Below are 17,722 nucleotides of genomic sequence, written 5' to 3'. Positions count from 1 at the left end.
GAGATTTTAAAATATGGGAAATACATTATGTGGAGAAGTTCTTATTATAATTAGATAAGCAAAGTACTAAAAAAATTCATTTTATAACACATGAATACAATTTCTTACAATAAAGGATTTGTTATAACAGTATCTATAGGAGTAAGCTTACTTGCTTAGCCCTAGATCAGGGATGTATGCATTTAAAAAGCCCATAGACTTTGAGAAGTTGTTTCACAAGGGTTGAATGACCTGGTAAACAAGAAGAAATTAGTAACTTTGACTCTGAGAAAGTAGCTCTACTAAGAAGATAAAACAGCCAATCTCATAAAGATAGCAATAACTCAACTCTCAGTACTCCAGCCACTAGGTACCAAAACCACTTGCCAGTCTCAAGAGGAATTTCTAAACTTGCATGAAAAATGTGATAAGCAAGGAAAGTGATAAAGTATGGACACTTTCCTTAGATCTGGATTGAACTGTAGCAAAAATGTACAAGATACAGAGACATATTCATCAGAGAGAGAGAAATGTATTTTTGGAGCCACAATTCTACCAAGCAGGATCCCAATAACAGGAAAGAGGTGTGAGCCTACAGAATGACAACACACTCTTGATAACAAGTTATATTGCTCGTGTCTGTAGTTTCAAACCTTGCCCAAGTATTCTGACTTTGGAGCATGTTCTTAATGAAAAACCTTTAGATTCCTGTGGTGATTTGGATTGATTATTTGAGGCACGTTTCAAGAAGGGACCAGTCATTGGAGAGGGACACTATCCTTGGAGGGTGGAGGGACAATGCAAGATAGAAAGACCATCGATGAGATGGGTTGACTCTGACTGGAGTAATGGGCTTTGGTGTCAGAGACAATGAGGTTGGCGCAGAATAGAGCAGGGTTCAGAGCTGTTGTATGCAGTATCACTATGAGTCACACACAACTCGACGGCACAAAACAACAACAACATGATTAAATTTCAGAATGGCTTTCCGTCTCCTGAATTGACCATAATTGGAATTTCCCAGGTTTTCTGAGTGAAAGAGTGGTTCTATAGAAAGGTAACCAAGTCTGGTTGGTTTGATTTGCACCATACTGAGGTCTTGGAACATAGAATAAAGCGAGTTTCATTCAATTCCAAATTCTGGAGAACAGAGACTGTGTGAAGACATTAATATGGACGGTAAGGATAATTTTGTTCGGAAGTAAGATGGTTTATGTCTTCAAAATATTCTAATGCAACCAGAAAATGATCTATGCAATTAACACTGGGAATCACGATAATAAAGCAGACTGTAAAGAAGCTTGTAGAATTAGAATGTTAACAAAGAGAAGGGAGAAAAATCTGTATCCCACATCCAGATTGAATTCAGATTCTTTTTATTTTATTTTTTTATTACTGTCCCATTGAGAATAATATGTGTTTGACTCCAAGCATCTTCCCAGAAGCATGAATTGAAATTTTCTTTTCTATTTGTTTTCATTGTCTTTTTATTTGAGAATTTATTATGTTGTTTTGAAATATGCTTATGGTCATTTGATTATTCTTCTTCCTAGTTTCTCAGGGCACCCAAGAGTAAACTTCTCTAATTATGACTCAATTGGGACTTAGCCATTTAATGGCTTTTGTGGAATAATGGGGCCTGGAGTTTAAACATTCATAAAGTCCTCTAAAAAATCAGCTCAGAACTGCTCTCCATCTGAAAGCACATTTTTCTTTCTTTCAAACATTTTTCTGTATCTTTCAAATGGCATCTGGTGCTGTATTCCTTTTATTACAGAAATTTCATTTCATAAATTGTCTCCTGGACTCTACTGCTCTTTCTGTAATGGCAAGTCTGTGTGTGATTCATCTCTGGTTCCCCTTAGGCCACTGGAAGAATCCTGAGGACACAGAAGCATAGTGCTTTGCTCAATGAATATATGTAGAATGGACCAATGAACAATCCTGACATCCTGGAAGTAGCACCAACAATTTCAGATCTTAGAGCCAGTGCTAAACGGATTTATCAAGTATGTGTAAACTGTGATCTTATACCTGAGAGTTACTGTGGCTCTAAAGTGCTACAGATCCTAAATCAAGTTATTGTCCAAGCTGCGTGGCCAAACATTAAACATCAACAAGCCAGGAAACCACTGTCTTGGCCTTTTGGTCCATGAAATGGGAATAAACTCAGCCTCATATGGCTGTTGGCATGGTTGGTAGAGGTAGGCTGTATGAAGATTCTACAGAAAGTGGTTGTCTTATTTTACAAATTCCAGTTATTGATTATTGTCTGCGTTTCTTATATTTTTACATATATAAACATATGAACAAAAAAAACCCTGCTTAAACAGTACCCAGACCAAATATTTTTAGTATTCTTTACTATGCTTCTAAATATTTAATAGATTATTAGTAGATGCAAACATAGAAGACACTATTTCACATTTGCATGTTAATGAAAATTCATGCATTATACATTATTTGCTGTGTGGAGTAGTGGAAACAGTATTCATTTTTTATGGCCATAAAAACTTAGATTGTCTCCTGAAACACATATCAAATCCCCTTCTGTAATAGGGCCAGAAAGATCTGCAAGCTTTTTTAAAACCATCTCCAGTGAAATTAGATAGATTTGCTCTTGCCGCTTTGTAACACACAAGCATGAAAGTTCATGTCAAACAAAATAGTTTTAATAATGTCGTTACTAATATGTATTTGGTCATCACTGAAAAAAATGAGGTTTTAATATGAATGTTTCATTTTAATAAACGGCACAGGAAACAAGATGCCCTGAGTCAGCAGGAAGCGGTTATACGCCAGAGAACAGACTGATTGTGTTAGAGTCATCCAGAACACTGAACAGCCCAGAGACGGTCCAAGAACAAACAACTGGCTTTATTCAAATGATTAGGCTTACAGCAGCTCAATAGTGAGATTCACACATTCGCTTATTATTTCTTGACCTTGTGCCAAAAACTCCCACTTACAGTAATAATTAGAATTAGTGTTTCCAGTGCATGCCTCCATCTTCTTAACAAACAGTAAAGAAATGTGACGCTTACAAGCTATGCAGTTAATGAACATTTTCTTTACACCGTTTGATTCATACAGCTCAATTTTTCTATCTCCTCACCATCATGGCCCAGTATATCTTCCTCGTGTTGCCAAATCCCTGCAAGTTGCCATCACTCAGACATCGATCTGACAGTTTTGAAAAGAGCCAGTGTTTCTTTCTGCTTCTCATTAAATTCTTAAAAGATTCTCCTTTCTTTTTCCTTGGTCAGGGAACACATGTAAAGCTGTCTTTGAATGCTGTCATTCCGAACCCTGTGTGTTTCTAATCTAGTAATGTGGAAAATGTTAAGTTCTTCAAATATTTAATCATAAATGCTGAGTGAGATTAGCATATCGCACAAACCCATTTGCCTACTATTTTAATGAGAGACACAGTTTGTAAGAAGGGTCTAGAAGGACCTATGAAATCTTGGCGGATGTCGGTAAAATGCCTGTCTACAATCCCAGTCTGAACTGCTCACCAGGCTTCTGGATATGCTCAGACAGCATGGCCACGAAGGGGATGGCGCAAAGGGAGTCATGTCATATTCATGGGTTTAGTGATGCTTGTAGCACTGCGGTTATTACCACTCACAGAAGCCTAACACATACATCCAAGGAGTTTACCCTTCGTTGGCAGGACCTAATGGGAAATCAAACAGAAACCGCAAGGTGTGAAAAACAAACAGGATACAAATATCAAAACCTTAAAAGAAAGATTTAATGAAATAAATCTGATTGCAAAACCAAGTGTGATCGGAATTCCTTATGAGAGATAGTGCTCGAATTGGAATTCTAAAACCTAGACCAGACCCATGATTCTGCCACTAATAGATACTCTGCATGAATGAGGCATCTAGTTCGCGATAAATGACACTGAATCTTGGTTTTCTTATTTCCTACTTTCAAGAAATAAAATAAAATGAAACAAAAAATAGCAAAACTAAAGACCAAACCATTGCTTTCCTGTCAATTTTAACTCAAAGTGACCCTATAGAACAAAATAGAATTGACCTCTAGGCTCTCCATCTTCAATGAAATGGATATATTTATACACCTTTATTTAAGCCAGCTGTCACATCTGTATCCCTCAAATGATTGGTAGATTCCAACCACCAAGGATCCTCTCTATAAAGTTGGGACAATCAAATCCCAACTTCTATCACCTTACATGTTTATTGTTGTGAAGAAGTGAACAGCTGAGGTGGATTTGGGAAACTCTGAAAGATTGATGGGTCTTTTGAGTTCCTGGTAACAGTTTGTGTAGTAAATAGCTTATTTCACTCAGTCCTGCTAGGGCTTCGCATGACAGTAGTTATCCAAGCACCTTGGGTGGCCTGACAGTCTCTCCATGATCTGGGCATTGTTTCTCTTTTCCATACCATGCAAAATAAATAGCTATTCTGGTCTGGGCATAGACTTGGCTAAGCTCAGGGCCTTGTGATGTGCAGGACTCTCTAACCAGAGTGCTGTTGGTGTGAATGTTCCCTCTTCACTCTGTTCCATCTAAATCTTACTTCTTCCACTGTTCATGCTTGATAATTTAGCTAACGCATTTTCTCCTACATCACTCTCAATCAAATCTATGCCCTTATAACAGTGTGAATTTAGCTGCTTCACTTGTTTACTTGTATATTGAGTTATTGCTCTACCAAACGTAGATTTCTTAATAACAAGACCATTACCTGCCATGTTCACTATTTAAAGTCAGTCCTTATAAAAGTGTCTGGCCCACAGCAAGGGCTTATTAATACTTATGGATTAAATAAAAGGTATCTGGTAATTGGCAGCTCCCTGGGAGGGGCAGTTAACAAGGTGGGCTCAGCTTGTCTTTGAAGACCCTCTCTTTCTTTTTTGTGCCATCTCAAATGGGTCTCATCCCCATAATTACAGATATTGTTCTTTCTCTTTCCATATCTACCCATATGTCCCATGTTTTTTTCTCTTCCAAAGTAAAAGCAAAAATAATGATAATAATGCCTAGGCACTAACATGTAGCTGGGAGCCCTATATGGAATGGTTAGCAGTTAATTGGAAGGTTGGAGGTTGAAACTCACCCGTTGGTCCTTCAGCAGAAAAGTCTCGTTATCTGCTTCTACAAATATCACGGGCAAGGAAACCTTATGGAGCACTTCTACTCTGTAACTCATGTGGCTCTAATGAGGTGAAAGCAACTCAAAAGCACCCAACAAAAACAGGTAGCTACTTATATACATGATTTCATTTATCTTCAGATGTTCTACTTTTGAGTGGGTTGAAGATTTCAGAGATGAAATATTTTGTTGAAGGCCTCACTAGAGGTAGAACTTGTAGGTCTCACTGTCATGTTCACTGTACTTGGGAATTTTCTTTAGTTAGCAAAGCCAATGTAGAAAATTATTAATTTTCTTGCTTCAACACAGCTTGGCCCACTTTCTCTCCCTCCTTCTCTATCCTAGATTGAAAAATTGATTCAGTTAATAGGTGGATCAAATTCATATTGTCCCACTAAAGATAAAAACACCAATGAACATATATACCAGAATGATGTTCAGAAAAATAGCTTACATTTATGAAGTGCCTATTGGCTGTTTGACATGAATTTTCATGCCCACTCTATAAATAACATATATTTTTGCCCCACAGTTTTACAAATGAGGAAACTGAGGCAAGATCAGGAAGCTCTGGTGGCCTAGGCAATAGGGAGTGGTGCTGCTAGGTGAAAGAACACATCTCTCTGGTGGTTTGAACGCACCAGTGACTCCATGGGAGAAATAGAGACAATCTTCTTACATAACATTTACAGCCTTGGGAAATTGTCTAGGAGGCCATCTATCAGTCAGATTTGACTAGATGGCAATAGGAGAAAGACAAGAAAGTGATCTATAAATGGCCTAAGTAACATGGCTAGGAAGTGATGGAGCAGGTATCTGCACTCGTAAATATAATTACAAATTCAGTGGCTTGAGTGCTGGATCCTGACATTTAAATGATTGACCCTTGAGATGGCTACTTTTACATGATTATACAACATATCTTTAATGGCCAAGTCTGGTTTAAGTTTGATTCTACGTTCCTATTTCAGCAATATTAGTTAGCACTTCTGTCTCGTGACTATTTTTAATAGTGTTATTGTAAGGTGCTAGCTAAGTTGTTGTAACTCATAGGAAGTGTATGTACAACAAGATGAAATACTGCACAACCTGTAGATTCTTCACAATTATTACTATGTTTGAGGATATAGTTGTAACCATTGTCTCAATCCAACTTTATTCACTTGCCCTCTCTTTTAGCAAACATGATGTCTTTCTCCAGGGATGTGTCCCTCATAACATGTAGGAAGTAAATATGACAAAGTCTCACCATTTTGACTTCTAAGAAATATTCCTGTTGTTTCTCCTTTAAGATATAGCTGCTCAAATGGTACATTCCATATTCTTAGCCAGAACCATAACTCAAATGCGTCTACTTTGTTGTTTCTATTCACTGCCTAGCTTTCACAAACATATATGGTGACTGAAATGTTTTGGCTAGGCTTGGGCACATTTTGGTCTTTAAGGCTTCATTCTTACTTTTTAACTTAAAAGAGGTCTTTGCATTAGATTTTCCCAATGCAATATATCATTAACGGCACACATAAAACACGCAATAACAACAGCAACAACAATATATCATTTGATTGATTTCATGAGCCTTGATTGTAGATCCAAGGAAAACAAATCTTTGACAATTTCAATATATATTTTTTATATATAATGTTTTCATGTATTGGTATGGTTGCAAGAACTTTTGTTTTATTTATGCTGACATGTAATCTACACTATAGGTCATAGTCTTTGATCTTCATCAGTAAGTGCTTCAAGTTATCTTCTTTTCAGGAAACAAGGTTATGACATCTGCATATCATGGCTTGCTACTACTGGGTGTTCCTCCAACCCAGGTGTTATATTCTTCTTCTTATAGGCCACATTCTCAAATTATTTGCCCAGCCTACAAACTGAACAAGTATAATGGATGAATACAATCCTGGACCATACCTGCCCTGATTTTAGACCATGCGGTATCCCTTTGTTCTTTTCAAATGTCTGGCTCTTTGTCTACGTATGGGTTCTCTATGATGACAATTATGTACACTGGAATTTCCATCCTTCTCATTGTCATCCATAATTTTGTATGATTCACAAAGTTGATTCTGTTTTTTAGTTGATAAAAATGAAGGAAAACATTTTATAATAATCCCTGTTTATTTTGACTTTTCAAGACACCCTTTTATTAAATTTTTATTTTTTATTTTTCAAGATGCTCTTTAAAATCTGCTCTCCAGCTTTTTTACTTCGTCATTTCTTCCCTTTGCTTTAGTTATTCTGCATTCAAGAGAAAGTTTCAGAGCTCTTCTGATATCCATCTGGTCTTTTATTTTCCTTTCCTATTCTGTATTTTTTTTAAATCATCATTTGTTTTCTTCTTGTATGATGCCCTTGATGTCATCTACCTGTATTCAGTCATAAATGTTCAACATGCCAAGTCTGGTTTTCAGATAGCTTCTAAATTTAGGTGAAATACATCTGGCCCTACTTTGACTCTCATAAGTTTGTTTTAATTTTATTGACCTTCAAGTTGAACTTGAATATGAACAGTTGATAGTCTGTTCCACAGTCTGCTCCTTGTCTTTTTCTGATTGACGATATTGATTTTCTCCATGGTCTCTTTCCACAAGTGCAATCTGGTTAATTCCTGTGTATGATATCCGGTGAGATGTATAGTCACTGTTTATGTTATTGATGAAATGTATTTCCAACGAATAACTTGTTAGTATTACAAAGTTATGTTATGTTATCTCTAGCGTCATTCCAACAACTGATCTTTTTTCTTTATTTTCATTCTTGGATAAATAATCTATTTTTCATTTGTTACAGATGAGCCATCAATATATCAATATCATTAATCATCTTGGTATATCTATCATCATCACTTTCTCTATAATTATTTTCTTTCTCTATTGTTGAGAAACTAAAGTAATTGTACCATAAAAAATCATGCAAAGAACTCACTGGCATTTCTAGTTTCTGAGATTTGCATCACTGCTCTTACTATTGTTCAGATCTCAAATCAAGCATCTTTTAGTTGGACATACAATTTCATTAACGTATGTTAGCTTAAATAAACAAGAATTTAGAAAGAGAACAGGAATAATTTTATCTAGAGTCTTAAAGTATAGGTAGTATTTTTTATTTTAATTTTCCATTTTTCTATTTACTAGAAGAATATGTATAATACAAAAATTACTCCTAAGCCCTTTTTAAATGTACAATTTAGTGGCACTAATTACATTCAAGATGATGTGCATGTGATGGTTCTAATGAGAATTGTTTCGTGAAAAATGAGATGTCTTTTAAGAAAATCAGCTGAAAGGAAGAAAAAAAATATGACACTTAAAAATTTGTGGATGAGGCATTTTAGTAATTAACCACCAGATTTCAGAGGATAAAACAGAAAGTAAGTATGTCTTCGAGAAATTGTTCTCTGGAGGAATAAAGGTGGGGGGAAGAGAAGGAAAGAATTGAGTTTGACAGTGCAACCTTGTACCAGCACTGCTTTCTTCTCCTGCTGGTTCAAGGAGTTCTAAGCACCCTTCTGTAAATCATCATCTCACATCTATTTATTATCTTCCAGCTCAGTGCACAATGCTATCTGTTACACATGGATACCAGCAATAATACATGGGGGCTCTGGTGTTAGAGACAGCGAGCTCAATGCTCATCTGCTTTCTGAGTTTCATTCTGCTACAAGAGCTCTGCTCAGGCTGGAGTCACTATTTTCAGCAATTAAAACAAAGATATTATGTCTCTAATCTTTATTGCTTTCCACCTTTCTGATACAGTGTTATCCTAGGCATCCAGGTGAAGATGTATACAGAAAGTATTGGTCTGCCACAGAACAGGATAAAGTTGAAGACATGATTATTTTTGTCCTTCTGTTAGAGTGGGCAATTCCACAGGACTTTGGAGCCTGTATTACAAGGTACTTGTATACACAGTAGCGCTGTTTCTGTTCAGTGGAGAGCTAAAATGGAATGAATCCCACAGCTCAGCCAGAATGCTGCAAAAATGTCACCTATTATTGCAGAAGAAAAAGAATCTGATCAGGTGGTTGATGTGTGAAACAACAATTAAAAATCATAAATGTATGATATATTGCAGTGAATATCAATATAGGCAATAGGAAACAAATGGGATGATTTTTTTTTTTAATACAGATGCCTTGGCACAACCACCAAAATTGTTGATTCAATTAGTCTACATTATGGTCTGGGCATTTGTACTTCCTTAAAAGCTACTGAGATAATTCCAATTTGCAGACAGCATTGAGTACAATTGATATAGTGGAAAAACTTCATTGGAAAACGTCTTGTTTTAGTACAAACTTGACTGTTAACTGTTTATGGAATTTTAGACAAGTATTTTTTTTCTCTTTGTTTCCTAGCTTCATCCATCTTATCGTTGTTATGGTAACTGACTAAAACCTTTCAAGTGAAATTATCTTGATACGATATAAAATTACATAACATTATTTTTAAATAAATAAGAAACATTTCCAGAATAAAAAAAAGCTGAGAGCTATTGTCAATTCTGACATGACTTAAGCCTAGAATCTAACATCAAAGATATACTTTCACATCCTTGACCTTAGTTTCCTTGCCTATAAAATGGAATCAATGTATATTCTTTCTGCAGCAGGAACTATTCCTTCTTATAGATGTAAGCATTAAAATGTATCAAAGGTGCATTTCAGTGCGTTTTTGTTTCTCCTTTCTCTAAGATCTTGATGAGGATCAAATGAATTAACGTGTATCAGAGCATATTACAATCACAACATATCAACGGGTTACTATTTTTCAACTTCAAAATGAGTTTCAAGCAAAATATTATAAAAATATCTCCCAAGGACTGACAATCGGTCATTATTAAAAGGTAGAAAATATAATACACAATCTTTTTGCTATATTGATGCTGTGCATGGTCATGTTTGTGTCAATATAAGTTGAATTTTTTTCCTTTGTTTTAAATTTGTTTTTTTCTTTTTTATTGTGACTTGGGCAAAAGTTTACAGAGAAAATTAATTTTCTGTTCAACAATTCGGATGTATTTTTTGTTTGGTTTGGTTAATTGCAATCTTCAATGTGCAACATCACTCTTTCTGTTACCCTTCTGGGTATGCCAGTTTCCACGTCTTTCTTTTTTAACCTTTTCTGCTTTCTGAGATTTATCCCTTGAAAAATGCTAACCTTCTGATGTTGCCTGGTTTGTTGTTCTAAGGACTGTGTACTTCTTTGGTGGTATTGTTCATCTAATAAACCTATCCATCATCTAGTTTAAAGTTAATCCATAGGAATGATTTTAGGTTCAGACTTGGAGCATGTCTGAGGGCAATAGTCTTAGGTGTTCCACCAGTCTCTAACAGGTGAGCAAGCCTGCTTGTTTGTACTGCTTTGAATTTTTTCCCCACTTTTCCCCCCATGACCCTATCCAGGACTCCCATTGCAATCTCTTTTAGAGTGGTCAGCAAGGTGGGTGAACACCATCCAGTTCCAGGCTCAGGGTGATAGATTCCGGAGTTCACATGGCTCAGTAGTCCTTTAAACTAATAATATCCTTGTATTGTTTATTTCCTTCACTCGTCTTTGCTCCAATTATGCAAGAAGATGGATTCAATGAAGAGGAATGTGGCATCAGGATCATCAGAGGGAGATTCATCAATAACCTGCGTTATGCAAATGACACAACCTTGCTTGCTAAAAGGGAGGAGGACTTGAAGCACTTCTTGAATGTAGGATGTAGATTGAATCAAGGAATGTAGCCTTCAATTTGGATTGCATCTCAATGTCAAGAAAACAAAGATTCTCACCACTGGACTGATAGTTCATCATGATCTCCATCATGATGATAGAGAAGACACTTAAACTACCATCAAGTTCTTACTTGGATCCACAATAAACACCTTTGGTACCAGCAGTCAGGAAATAAAGAGACACATTGCACTGGGAAAGTCTGCAGTTAGGGACCTCTAGTGGCCTAGTGACCAGAAGTTGTGCTGCAATCCCAAAGGCATGCTATTCAAGACCACCAACCACTCAGTGAGAGAAAAATGGGCAATCTCCTATCATGCAATAAACTACCTCTGAAAACCCATTGGAGGGTCAACTATAGGTCGATTCTGATTCTATGATACACAAAAACAACAACTTCTTTGCTCTCCAAACAGGAAAGACAAATAGTTTGACTTTACATGGTCACTCACTTTTACGATCTTAATCACTACCTAGCCAACCTAGGGTAAACCTTTCTCTTGGTTGACTGTGTTATGTTGATTGACCTTAGTTTCCCTGATACTATGTGCTTGTTCTAGAGACAATAAATGAAAGCACATTTTCTGAGCCTTCTTAGCTGAGCACTCATTATTCTTCATGACTGTTCCTTAAGGCAAACCCAGAAATGAATTCTAAAGAGAGTTTTAATTGAAATGCTATTCGATTCTGCAAGTGTAGATACACTCTGATTTCTTTTACTCACCATCTTACTGCAGAAATCAAACTTTGTAGTGACTGCTGTAACCCAGAATAGGTGGAAAAAACACAAATCACACTGTTGTCCTGTCTGACTCACTTAGAAGCAGAGCTTCCAGCTCCCTCAAACAGCCACTGTGGCCGCATTTCTGATGTTATATGTGGGGGAGGGAAACCCATTTCCGAGTCTGTGAAAGCATTCATTGGAGGGAAGGCAAGAGGAAAATCCCGTTAGGTGTTTGTGTGCCTCCCTTGTCCAGAGTGTGACTCTTTAAGCTTGTCCTCTGTGCTTATTGGTGCCCTTCAGGTCCTAAGAATGCTTAGGTTTTCCTGATCTTGAAAGAAAAATGAAAACAAAATAGGAGAGCTCTGGTAGCCTATAAAAAATAAAAATTATTGTTTCCACCCAATTTTATTTCCTAGCTATAACTTATTTGCATTATAAACTGTAATTTAGCTTGTTTCCATAACCAAGCTCCAGGAGTTCTTCTCTACTTTTGCTGCCTATGTGACATTTCTTCTCTTTCAATCCTGGTAAGTGCTGTGAATTGGCTTTGACGAACACCGAATATTCCATGGACTTCCAAAGCAACAAATAAACATGTCTTGGGAAAAAGTACAGTCAGAGTGCTCTTTGGAAGGAAGAATGGTGAAGTTTCATCTTACATACTTTGAGCATGTTATGAGGAGAGACTATTGGAAAGGGAATTCATGCTAGGAAGTGTGGAGGGTCAGCAAAAGAGAGGAAGACCATCAATGAGATTGACAGGCACAATGACTGCAACAATGGGTTCAAGTGTGTCAGAGATGATGAGAATGGCACAGGATAGGACAGGGTTCAGATCTGTTGTTTATTCATAAGTTTGCTATGAGTTGTACTTAACAGAATCTAACAACAGCAACAACATGTCATCATTAAGAAAACAAAATTCCTTACCATTGAGCCAATAGACAACAGTGTCAAGAAAGATGGAGAGAAGACTGAAGTTGTTAATGATTTCATTTGAGTTGGATTCACAATAAACACCCCTCATGTTGGCAGTCAAGAAGTCAAAAGTCATCTAGCACTGGGGAAATGGGCTGTTGAAAACTTTTCCAAAGTTCTGAGTAGCAGCTATATTCATGTAAACACTATGTTGGGCCTAATTTAAGCCACTTTTTTTTTAAATTTACTCATTACAAAAGTTAAAAAAATAGACAATGAATAATGACAAAAGAAGACTTGATGGCTGTGAATTGTGTTGAAGAAGAGTAATGAAACAATCTAGGAGAAAGAGCAGGTAGGATGCTTCTTGGAAGCAAGGTAAAACTACATCTTACATACTTAGGATATATTTTCAGGAGAGTTCAGTCCTCGGAAAAAGGCATTAATCATACTTGGAAAGGTAGGTGAAAGAAGAGGAGACCCTCAACCAAATGTATCAACACAGTGATTGTAGTAATGGGCTTGTGTATATAAGGGATGGTCAGGATTGTGCAGGATAAGGCAGGATGTAGATCCATTGTTCATAGGGTTGTTGTAAGTCATAGCTCAACAGAAGAACCTAACAGCCAGAAGCAGATAGTAGTAGCTAATGTACAAAACTTTCTTTTACTGAAGGTGTTTTGTAGAGAACTGCACACAGGAAATATTTAAGTTAATAATTTTAACAATGCAAATTTATTGTTCTAGTTGTATAAATCCAAAGTCCAACATGAGGACCACTGTGCTAAAATCAACACCTGATCAGGGCTGTGTCCTGTTGCAGAGGCTTTCGGAGAAAATCTGTTTTAATGACTTTTCCAGTATGTAAAGGCTGTCCTTGATTATAGTGGCCTCCTTGCTCCATCTTCAAAGCTAGAAACACTGGCCAAGTCTTTTTTCATGTCAGACCACCCTAACTGCCTCTTTTACCTTCTTCTTCCTCTTTTAAGGACCCTTATGCCTACCCAGATAATCCAGAAAAAATAGTCACTTGTTTGTAGACTTGACTCTGCCTAGCCAAATTAACCAAATTCTGAATATCCGCAGGGTTGAGTGAGTCCCAATATTGATTAGAAACTGCTCATGACAAAAACAAAAAAGAGGGAGCATTTTACTCAGTATTCATTTGGTTTCAGACATCGGATTAAGTATTTACAAGTAAAGAATTTATCTAATATTTAATTTTCATAGCTCTTATTACTTTATTACTCCTTTTATTTTCCACCCTTAGATTTCTGATGTCTAGGTGGAAAATAAAGGTGTACCTGTTATCAGCATCCACTTTTCCTTTCTAGCATTCTCTGCTGCTGTTTCAGGACCTACTATGCACTTACTACATATGGCATTCTTCAGTAGTGAAATTAACACACTTGGGTAATAACCAAAATTTTGGAAGTTCAAGTCCACCCGTAGGCCACTCAGAAAAAAAAGGCCTGGTTATCTACTTCTTATAAATCAGTTATTGAAACCCTAGGGAGCAGATCTAGCCTGAGACCCATGAGGTCACCATTATTAAAATTCTCTCCACGATACTGACACTGTAATCCACACAACTGTCTCACCCTAATAATAATGTAGGTGAGGAAACTAAAACATGAAGATCACAAGGGATAAATGCCTGAGCTGGGATTTCATCCAAACTTCCAGATCTGTATACACCACACATGTCTTTCTTGCAACCAGATGATATTGTTGTCATTAAGTGGGTTGTTAGTAGGATGTTGTTAAGTGTGATCAACTGACTACCAGTCATCACAACCTTATGAATAAGAGGTCAAAATCTTGCCCTGCTCCATCCTCAGGATCTCCCACATACTTGAGTTTATTGTTATAGCCACCCTGTCAATCCATTTTTTAAGAGTCTTCATATCTTCTGCTCATTCTCTCTACTTTTGCCAGGGTGATATCTCTTACCAAGGGCTGATAACATGCTCAAAGTGAGAACGAAATTTCACCCGCCTTTGCCACTAAGAAACACTTCGGTTGCATTTTCCCAAAAGAGATGCTTTTTTGTTGTTGTTCTTTTGACAACCCATGGGGTATGCAGTACAATTTGTCAATACCAAAATTAATAAGCATCAAGTTATACTTATTCTTTGCCTAACTTTCAGATGCACAGGAAATAATTGAAAATGCCATGGCTTGGATCAACTAATTGCCTGCCCTTAGTGTTTAAATTGATATCCTTGCTTTTAGCACTTTTCAGACGCCTTTGACAGCAGATTTTTCTCAGTGCAACCCATCTTTTTGATTTCTTGCTGCTACCATAGATGTGACAGTAACTGGGGCAATTGGGGGTTGGTGTGTCAGAATTAGTGAAACTGGCTCAGGACAGGGAAGGATTCAGAGCTTCTGTACATAGGATCACTATACATAGCAGGTGACTCACTGGCACATCAATACAATAACAAACTATGTCAGGTTTGGAAGCAGAAGTGGTATCCACTTCCTAAAAAGATGCCTCCAGAAACTCTATGAACTTTGATAAATGTTGATGGTTGTAGAGAGGCTTCAGGCCTTTTGTTCATGGGGTTGCTATCAGTTGTGCTTTACTTGAAGGCAATCAACAACAATAACCATAGGTGTTTATTTTACATCCAAACAAAATAAAGTCATGGACAACTTCAGTCTTTAACTCTGGTGGCTTTGTGAGTAAGGCATTTTGCTGCCAATCCAAAGGAAAATGGTTCAGATACACCAGCTGCGTTTAGGGAAGATAGTGTGCGATTTACAGCCTCAGAAAAACATGCTGGAGATTCAGCTGTGAGTCAGTTCCAATTCCATATCCGTGAGTTGAAGTTTTTGATCATGATTTTGCCTATTAGTTCAGGGATGAGAATTTTTGTTTTCTTCATATTGAGATGTAATAATCCACATTGATTTTCTACAGCAGGTGTTTCAAAATTTCACTTTCTGAAAGTAAGGTTGCGTCACCTGCATAAATCAGGTTGTTAATGAGTCTCGGGTTATTGATGAGTTTGGGTTATTGGTAAGTCTTCCTCTAATCCTGATGCCACATTCTTGTTCATATCATCTAGTTTACTAGGTTAAGCACAACTAAATACAAATATCAAGAAACTTGTTCTCTAGACTCTTCAGTTTTGCCAAGTTAGACAACTTTGCATGGGTTGCTAGGACTCAGTTTCCTTAGTTACAAAAGTGGGGGAGTTTAATGCTGATGTTTACTTTCCTCTTTTCTGACTCACATTTTAGTAGCTCTATCTATGTCAAAATGATCGGTGCACGTGAATAAGAAACAATGATTTTTTTTTCCATTTCAGACAGTCCTAAATGTATTTGCAAAAGATGAAGAAAAAAAGAGGAAGTACATACTAGTGAAGTGACCTGGGGTGTCCCAGGCTGGCCAGCTCTTAGCAGGAATCCAAACCAACCTTTCTGACTATGTTTCAATGAGTGCACTGCCATTCTAAATCCAGTTCTTTCTGAGAAGTGTTTATCAAATTGCTGCTCAGTCTTTGTTCGACACTCTTGGGTTTTTATCTTTAGCTTCTTTAGCCAGTTAGAGAAATAAACACACTTTCCATCCTGTTCAGGCAGAATTCAGATGTCTGAACAAGCAGAGGGAAGCCACTTTGTAGCACATTTGCCTGAGGGCAAGGGCCCCCCAGCCAGGAAGATACTAAACACACTCTATCTCGAGGCATTTGTGTAGGAAAAATAAATGTGATTCTAGTGGAAGCTGCCTTTGTCACACAGTATGCTTCTTCAAAATCGCCCTGGGTGATGGGATAGATGATGGTTAAAAATATTACACAGAGGTAAGGGTGAGTGCATGTGAGTGTGCTTGGGGAAGAAAGAATTAAGTGTTTGCATAAAAGGATTCCTTTCCAGTGGAGCTGTCTTAATTTTGCAGGGATCGAAAAAGTCAGCAGTCCTGGCTTCAAGCCATGGCTTCTCTGTCCAGCCTCTACCCCTACCTAGCTACACAATCTCCAATCAGTCTCTTTATCTCCCTGGGGTTTAGATTCATTATCTTCAAAATGAATAGCTGGACAGGAAAAGATCTCTTAAGTTCTTTGTAGTTGGGACGTTCTATAATTCTGATTTTTGCTAGAGCTCTACAATTTGAATTTCTTCTGCTATTCCAGTTATTGCCACACAAAAAAAGTCTATTTTGTTAAGTCAATTTCATACAGCTCAGAATTCCATTCTCAATGAAAATATAATGGGAGGAAAGCCTCTTTTCTCCTTTTCATCAAGTGTAGGGATAAGAAAGCAGACCACAGTCTAGTTCCCTCAGGCACGCTGGCATGAGCCCGTATTGCTGCCTTAGAACTCGCCAGTGCTGGGTCAGAACCAGCTTTGAAAGGAAGTCAATTGCCTCCCTAAATTTCATCTAAGTTATATTTGAGTAAAAAAAAATGCAAACAAAACTCAGAAAGGGTTGTTTTCTTTTCTCTTTCCTTTTGAAGTGAACAAATTACTGTAACTGAAAGGTTGTTTGGACTCTGAATCAACTTTATTTCTTGTCTTTTTTTTTTTTTTCTTGAAGGAAAAAAAATCTCATTTCCAGTTCATAAAGCAGCATTAGTTCTCATAATTCCATATGTTGGAAGTCGACTGGTAATTTATACAAATTAAATTAGTGATTTTGCATTTAATTTTCTGATGACAAACTATAGGATTCAGCAGTTTTTCTCTGATAACCTTTAAAACATATTAATTTCATCAGTGATTTACATAAGGCTTTATTTCCCAAGGCTACTGCTTCTTTTTCCAAAGCAGAAATGCCCCATGGTTTTTCAATTTGTTACCTAATCAGCACAATATCTGCCTCTTTTTCTTCCTTTCATATTGTCTCCTAAATTGGAGACGTCAATATTTGAAGAAATTGCACCAAGAAATCTCACATGGCTTTTCTATTTCTGAGAATCTTTAAACAAATAAACAGAGAAAAATTATTCCATTGCAAAGGATGTCCTGTTTGCTAACACAGTGGGCTTAGAGTGATTGCATTAAAAGGATTTTTTCCTCTCAAATCATGACACTTAGTCATTACAAAAATATTTCCACAAATTCATCCAAAATTCCAATATCAATCTATCAGAATAACTGAGAACTACACCAGTGACAAAAAGCAGAGTTCAGAAAAGAACTTTACCTAAAGTGACTCTTAAAAAGCATTTTGTGTGACAGAAGCTGCTGTCACCACCCTAAATCCTCCACAATAGCTCAGGACT

Source organism: Elephantulus edwardii, unplaced genomic scaffold, assembly GCF_000299155.1.
Source record: "Elephantulus edwardii isolate Elephantulus edwardi_28Jun2011 unplaced genomic scaffold, EleEdw1.0 scaffold00020, whole genome shotgun sequence".
Taxonomy (NCBI): Eukaryota; Metazoa; Chordata; class Mammalia; order Macroscelidea; family Macroscelididae; genus Elephantulus; species Elephantulus edwardii.
Note: the sequence above shows the minus strand (reverse complement) of the source record.